Raw genomic sequence first — 7,142 nt, forward strand, 5'->3', positions numbered from 1 at the left:
AAATGGCCAGTTTGGACACAGGCCTAAAAATCACATTGTTCAGTGAAATAAAGCAAGTTGCAGAATGATATAAATAGCATAATACCATTTATGAAAGTTAAAATACACATAGGGATACTATTATTTCCTATGGATATGTGAAAGGCTTTTATTTTTTGAAGAACAGAATACACCCAACTCATTATAGAGGATACCACTAGGAAGAAAGGAAGAGGATTAGGATTTAGAGAGAGATGGAGACCTGAAATTTATCTGCTGTATTCTGAATTTTGTCATGGGCAATGGAGCACTGTAGTCACATAATATCTGAGCAGTTCAGGGCAAATATGATAAATTTTAACATATTTTTCAGTGGATATACGAGAGTTGCTATTTTTGACTTGATGTTCTTATGCATACTCTAGATTTTATTTTTAAATGGTCAGAAGGAATTTTCTAATCAGCTATTGAGTGTCCACTGGGTGCCTGGCCATAGCAAGGGCTGTGATGATGAAAAAGTCTTTTGAAGACAGAAAAGGAGAGGTCCTGTCTACGGCCATACCACCCTGAATGCGCCCGATCTCATCTGATCTCAGAAGCTAAGCAGGGTCGGGCCTGGTTAGTACTTGGATGGGAGAAAAGGATAGGTCCTGATAGGAAGGTTCAGAATGCTGTGCTCCAAGTTCAGTGTTCATTGTCAACCAGGCCATGATTGATGAAAATCCCCAGCCAATGGGAAGCATATTTTCCATTTTACTAGTGATAGAGACTAATCAAAACCAGCTTTAATTCTGAAAGATCCAATAAATAACTTTGATTCAAGCAATTACTTAAAATTGAAATTTGCTAAGTGAGGAGAATGAGTCATTTATTTGTGCAGTGACACCTGTTACCTGGCAGAGGCAGAGAGTCCTGGGGGTAGAGAGAGGCATAGGAGTGGAGATTAGCTGTTGCCTCCACCTTGTTGCATCCATCTGCAAGATGGAGAGGCTGCTCACAGCCCACAGGACACCAGCAGAGGCCATGTCCAGGGTCTCGCTCTGTCACCCAGGCTGGAGTGCAGTGGTATGATCATAGCTCACTGTAACCTCAGACTCCTGAGCTCAAGTGAGCCTCTCAAGTAGCTGGGACTACAAATGCTCACCACCACTCCAGCTAATTTTTTACTTTTTGTAGAGATAGGGGTCTTGCTATGTTGCCCAGGCTGGCCTCCAACTTCTGGCCTTGAGTGATTCTCCCGCCTCAGCCTCTCTAAGCACTAAGATTGCAGGCATGGCCACCACATCTGCCCCTCACTGCATCACCAAACTCATCTTCCTCTGTACCATATCACCAAAACTCATCACTTTCAGTCTTGAGTCTCTGCAGCCCAGGTTGACTTTACCTTTGCCCTGTGTCTTCAATTTTAAAGGATTGCTGAACACATTGGTTTCGATTCCCCCCAGAAGAAGACCCTGAGACAATGACTAAAGTACAAGGAGTTCACTTAGGAGATTCAGGAACTACCAGCAGGGAACTGGGGAAGGGACACGGTGAAAGGGGAGGCAGCCACAAAGGTGAGCTGTTAAACCACCTGGATGATGCAGTAGGCAGAGCAAGGCCCCCAGAGATAGCTGTGAATCCCCAGGACCTATGAATATATTACATTACACAGCAAAGGGGAATTAAGACTGAAGATGAAATGAAGGTTGCTAATCAGCTGATCTCCAGATGGGGAAATTATCCTGCATCATCCAGATAGGACCAAGCTAATCACAAGGCTCCTTCCGTGTGGAAGAAGAAGAGTTTGAGTGCTGTGATGTAAGAAAGACTCAATGGCCATTGCTGGCTTTGAAGATGGAAGTAGAGGCCACAAGCCAAGGAATGAAGGCAGCCTCAGAAGCTAAAGAAGGCAAGGAAATGGATTCTGCCCTGGAGCCTCCCAAAGACCTATTTCAGGGCCGGGCATGGTGGCTCACACCAGTAATCCCAGCATACTGGGAGGCCGATGAGGGCGGCTCACTTGAGGCCAGGAGTTGGAGACCAGCCTGGCCAACATGGTGAAACACTGTCTCTACTAAAAATACAAAAGTTATCCGGATGTGGTGGTGTGTGCCTGTAATCCCAGCTTCTTGGGAGGCTGAGGCAGAAGCATCGCTTGAACCGGGAAGCGGGGGTTGCAGTGAGCTGAGATCGCACCACTGCACTCCAGCCTGGGTGACAGATCAAGACTCCTGTCTCAAAAAAAGAAAAAAAAAAAAGAAGTCTATTTTAGACTTCTGACATCAACAACTGCAAGGTAGTAAATGTGTATTGTTTTAAGTCACCACGTTTGTCATAATATGTTACAGCAGCAATAGAAAATGAATACAGATTATTTCAGGAAACTCTGGAAATGGTGCAAAACCTACCTCAGAATGACTGCATTATTGAAGAGACGGAACGAAGGAATTTATACACCACAGTCTCTGGTTGGGGATGCTCCCCTGTAAGTCTGGGAAAGGTGATGAGGGGGCCTTCCGTGGTTCCAGAAAAGCCATCAGGCTCAGGGATGCAGTTGCCATCGGAGGTTAGCAAGAGCTCACTATACAGCAGGGTCTGTGGGTGTGGCACTTTCCTGAAGGCAGGAAATCCATTGCTGAAAATCTGCTCTGTCTCAGGCACCATGCTAAGTCCTCCTCTGTGCACTGTTTCACATAAGCCTCACAGTGACTTCTGTGCCCAAGTAGGAGTACCTCCAGTTTTACCAGATGATGAAAGTAAGGCCCAGAGAGATGCCATGACTTCCCAAAGTCACATAGCTTGCAAGGGACAGAGCCAGGCTTGGAGCCAGGACCACCTGATCATGGAGGCTGTCCCCTTTCCACTCTACCGTGACGAGGATGCTCATTTTGGGGTGTCTTGCTGTTTGCTAGCCCTCAGGTCAGACACATAATGCAGTTCAGAGGTCTCCAGAGGATGCCACACCAAGCTATGCTGCAAAGAAACTGAAAGTGCTGCTGACTCTCCCTGGGAGCAACTCACAGGGGCACTGGGCCGAGATCAGGAGTCCCCAGTTACTGGCTCCAGAAACGAATCCACACAGCCAGTGGTGGCTCCAAGTCCCCCGCTTCCCACTTCTGCTCAGCCTCTGGCACCACTCCCAGATTCCCATCAGGGGAAAAGGATGGGAAACAGCCCAGCCCTGAGCAGGAGCTGACTACATGGAAATGCTGATCAATAATGAATGAATTGCCCTCTCCAGAAAGCTCCAACTTCATCTCCCTGGATCTCGCCAGAAATCCCGGCGTGTGGCTCTGCCTCTCTTCACTGGCTATGCGGTCCCATATGGCTATGGGAGCTGGGAGTGTGGGGCTCCAAGCTCCATAGGGACCCCAGGCCAGGATGGTGGAGAACTGCAGGAGGGAGAATTTGCTCATTCCTAAAATGAAGGCGGTCATAACACACACCGCACAGCAGATCACAGTGAAGATGAGACAGGAGTGATGCACCAAACGCAGCATGGAGCACATTTCAGACCCTCGGTAAATCTCTGCGATGCTCATTATCATGCAAATGGAGGCTGAGAGACCCTCTCCTGAGGTTTGGGTCCTGACTCCCCATTTGGCAACTGTTGAATTTCAAATCTGCTGAGATATGTGAAGGGAAGAGCAGGGCTGCAAGTCAGGGGTCTGGATTTTAACCCTGGCTCTGCCCTGCACCCCCTGGGACACTGGGCATGTTATTCAAACCCTCTGTCCCTCATTTCTTCATCTGTAAATCGGGCATGATCAGCACCTCCCAGAGCACTGTGGAGAGGGTGCAGGGACTTCATGTGCAAAGCCCAGTGCAATGCTAACAGGCAGGAAGAGCTGGCACATGTCCATCACCCTCCCTTCTACCAGGTGCCACAAATTGCCAGGGCTCTGCCCTGGCTGGGTGGGGAAAGGATGGCCCCAGTGGAGGGTCTCCAAGTTGGGTAACAGGTGGCCCTTCTTCTGCCCCCACTGCTGGTCAGCCAGGTATGGCAGTAGAGAGAGGAGGCTCACCTTCATCTGCAGAGTCAAGGGCATGTGTTGGGAGGAGCCCACTCCCCGTGTTTCTGCCCTCCACTCACCTCCATGCCCTCACAGTTGCTCCACCAGGGAAGGAGGGCATGGCCATGTGAGCGATCAACCCTGAGATTGCCAGCAGCAGGGTCACTCTGATATGGCTTGGCTCTGTGTTCCCACCCAAATCTCAAGTCAAATTGTAGTTCCCAGCCGGGCATGGTGGCTCACGCCTGTAATCCCTGCACTTTGGGAGGCTGAGGCGGGTGGATCATTTGGGGTCAGGAGTTCAAGACCAGCCTGGCCAACATGGTGAAACCCCATCTCTACTAAAAATACAAAAATTAGCCAGGCATGATTGCACACACCTGTAATCTCAGCTGCTCGGAAGGCTAAGGCACGAGAATCGCTTGAACTCAGGAGGCGGAGGTTGCAGTGAGATTGCGCCACTGCACTCCAGCCTAAGTGACAGAGTGAGGCTCCATCTCAAAAAAAAAGAAAAATTGTAATTCCCAAGGTTGGGGTACAGACCTGATGGGAGGTGATGGGATCACAGGGGTGGATTTTCCCCTTGCTGTTCTTGTGACAGTGAGTGAGTTACTGAGTTCTCATGGGATCTGGTTGTTTACAAGTGTGTAACATTCCCCCTTCTCTCCCTCTCTCTCCTGCTCCACCATGTGAAGAAAGTGCTTGCTTCCCCTTCACTCTTCTGCCATGACTGTAAGTTTCCTGAGGCCTCCCCAGTCATGCTTCCTGTATAGCCTGCAAAACTGTCAGCCAATTAAACCTCTTTGCTTATAAATTACCCAGTCTCAGGTAGTTCTTTATAGCCATGCGAGAATGGACCAATACACTTTGTGTCATACAAGGCTCACTCTCCTGTGCTCCCTATGTCCAGGCGTGAATGAGAAGAGGCAGGTTGGCCACACTCATTCATGTGACTCTTGGGGCCCTTTCTACAGATGTGGCCATCCTGGATTCATCAATGGGATATAGGAAGCTTCCTTTAGGCCTGGCAGCCATGCTGCCTCCCAAATCCATCCTATACCCAATGCCCGTCTCAGGCCTGCCCAAGCCTGTCTGACTTCCCTTTGGCTACTGTTTCTTGTGTGTGTTCCTTTCTCAGGCAAAATCCCAGGATTCTGAGGACTCCTACTAGTGGTGGTCTTGAAGAAGGATCAGCCTGTGCCCCAGGCTGCAATGGAAATGCACCCCAGGCCCTGCAGGAACTAGGACAGGGATGGAGAGCCTCGTGTAGAATGTTCATTGCCACTGCATGGTCCCGGGAGATGTACCCTGAAAAGGAGGGAGGCCAGTGGGGCTGGGCAAAGGTGACCACAATGTGCTAGTGCTGAAGGCTTCAGCTGATCCCAGGAGAGCTCTGTACCCAAGCTGATCCCTCAGAGTTGTCTGAAATTGAGGCCAGGGGGCCCAAGTCTTTATAACTGCCCCACTCCATCAGCCAGTCATCAGCTATGGGAAAGGACTTCACCTTGGATGAAGCCGTTTCCTTCCGCCAAGGGCAATTTCCAGTGAAGGATGAAGGTATTCCCAGCACCTGGGGAATGGGCGCTAAGGCCTCGAAGATGGGGTCTATGCAGAAACCACAATAGTCACTCCTGAGTGGAGACCCTGCTGGCCAAGGCAGGCAGGGGAGGGAGCCTGGGTGCGGGGACATCACCTTGTCAGTTCCAGTTCCAGCCGATGGACCCACTGCCCTCCATGCCTTTTCGGAATCCCACAGGGCATTCTCTCCCCATCCTCAGGCTCCTGGTGATCTCAGTGAGCCAGCCTGTACCCCTGCAGAGAAGCTAACAGAGACATCAAAGCCGCAGCCTCTCGCTTTCAAGCAGCTTTGAAATACGTTTCTGAAATGGCTATGCCCAGGAAGATTAAAAGTCCTCCTTTTGATGAATCCAAGGCTCTTGAGCAGAAACAGAGTGGGTGGGCTCAGAAATATAGAAAAGTGGAGTGCCTTTGTGCACCGGGTGGCGGAATAGAAATGCCAGAAACAGGGACACATAGAGTAAAAATACGTGATGAAGCTAAGCAGTAAAATCTTAGTTCCAGGGTCTCTAAAGTAGCAATGGGTGTGTGCAGGTCCCCCAGCAGGGGTCTGGGAAGTGAACAGATTGTCAGGAGGAAATAAAAGGCCTTCATTGATTCACTCAATCATTTATTCATGCAGAAGTGATGAGTGAGCACCTACTAAGTGCAGACACTGCCAGGGTCCAGCGTACAGGGGAAAAGGGAAAGACCTGCCTCTGCCCCTGCCCCTGCCCCTGCCCCTGCCCCTGAGTTGCTGACAGCCTAGCCAGGGAGCCAGTTTGTCCAGTGTGAAATGTGCTAAGATGGGGAGGCACAGGGACCACGGGATTCAGAGGGAGTCAGGGAGGACTTCCTGGAGGAAGCAAAGCCTGAACAGAGTCCCAAAGGATGAGCAGAAGTGAATCAAGCAAAGGGGAGTGGGGAGAGGAGAACATGAGTGAGGTGAGAGGGAAGAGAAGTTTGGAAGGGGAGTGAAGACAGGTGAGGCCTAGGGGTGGAGTATGATCAGATCACACAAGGCTTTGAAGACCATCCTGAACTATATCAGGATGGCAGTGTGGAGCCATGGAAGGGTCTTGGGTGTGGGGCATGATAGGAGCCCATCTGTGGATTAGGACAATGAGCAGCCCCACCAGCCATTAAAGACTCACATTTTAAATCCTCTGGGTCTCCTAACCCGTAGTCCTGACCTAAGATTGGAGAAGGGCTGGACTGGTTGGGACAGAAAAGAGCTTGAGGAGAGTCAAGGCCCAAGCCCCTTGATTTGGTCCAAGGCCCCTACATGACTTTGCCCTTATCTGCAAATGTCTGATTCAGAACATGTCCTGCTCCAGAACCACAGAAATCCTTGCATTCCACACCATACCAAGCAGTCTCACTCCTCCCAGCTTTTGCTCAGGCCATTTCAGGTCACTGGGATGCCCACTCCCCTGTCCGCTTCACCTGGCTGACTCCCACCTGTCTTTAACCACCTCTGCCACCCTCCATCCCCAGGCTGTTCCAGTGCATCCTCTCAGACTCCCCCGGGCCCAGCACTTCCCTAGTCACAGCTCCATTGTCGTGATCACCTACTTATATGTCTGTCCACACCCGGTAAAAGCTGGGCTT

The 7,142-nt window shown here is 50.3% G+C and overlaps 1 pseudogene; it reads left to right on the top strand.

The window, feature by feature from the left end:
* The first annotated feature begins 527 nt into the window (after positions 1-527).
* Positions 528-659, top strand: LOC115931170 (uncharacterized; annotated as a pseudogene).
* The last annotated feature ends 6,483 nt before the right edge of the window (positions 660-7,142 follow it).

This window comes from Gorilla gorilla, chromosome 18, assembly GCF_029281585.2.
Source record: "Gorilla gorilla gorilla isolate KB3781 chromosome 18, NHGRI_mGorGor1-v2.1_pri, whole genome shotgun sequence".
In the NCBI taxonomy this organism is placed as follows: Eukaryota; Metazoa; Chordata; class Mammalia; order Primates; family Hominidae; genus Gorilla; species Gorilla gorilla.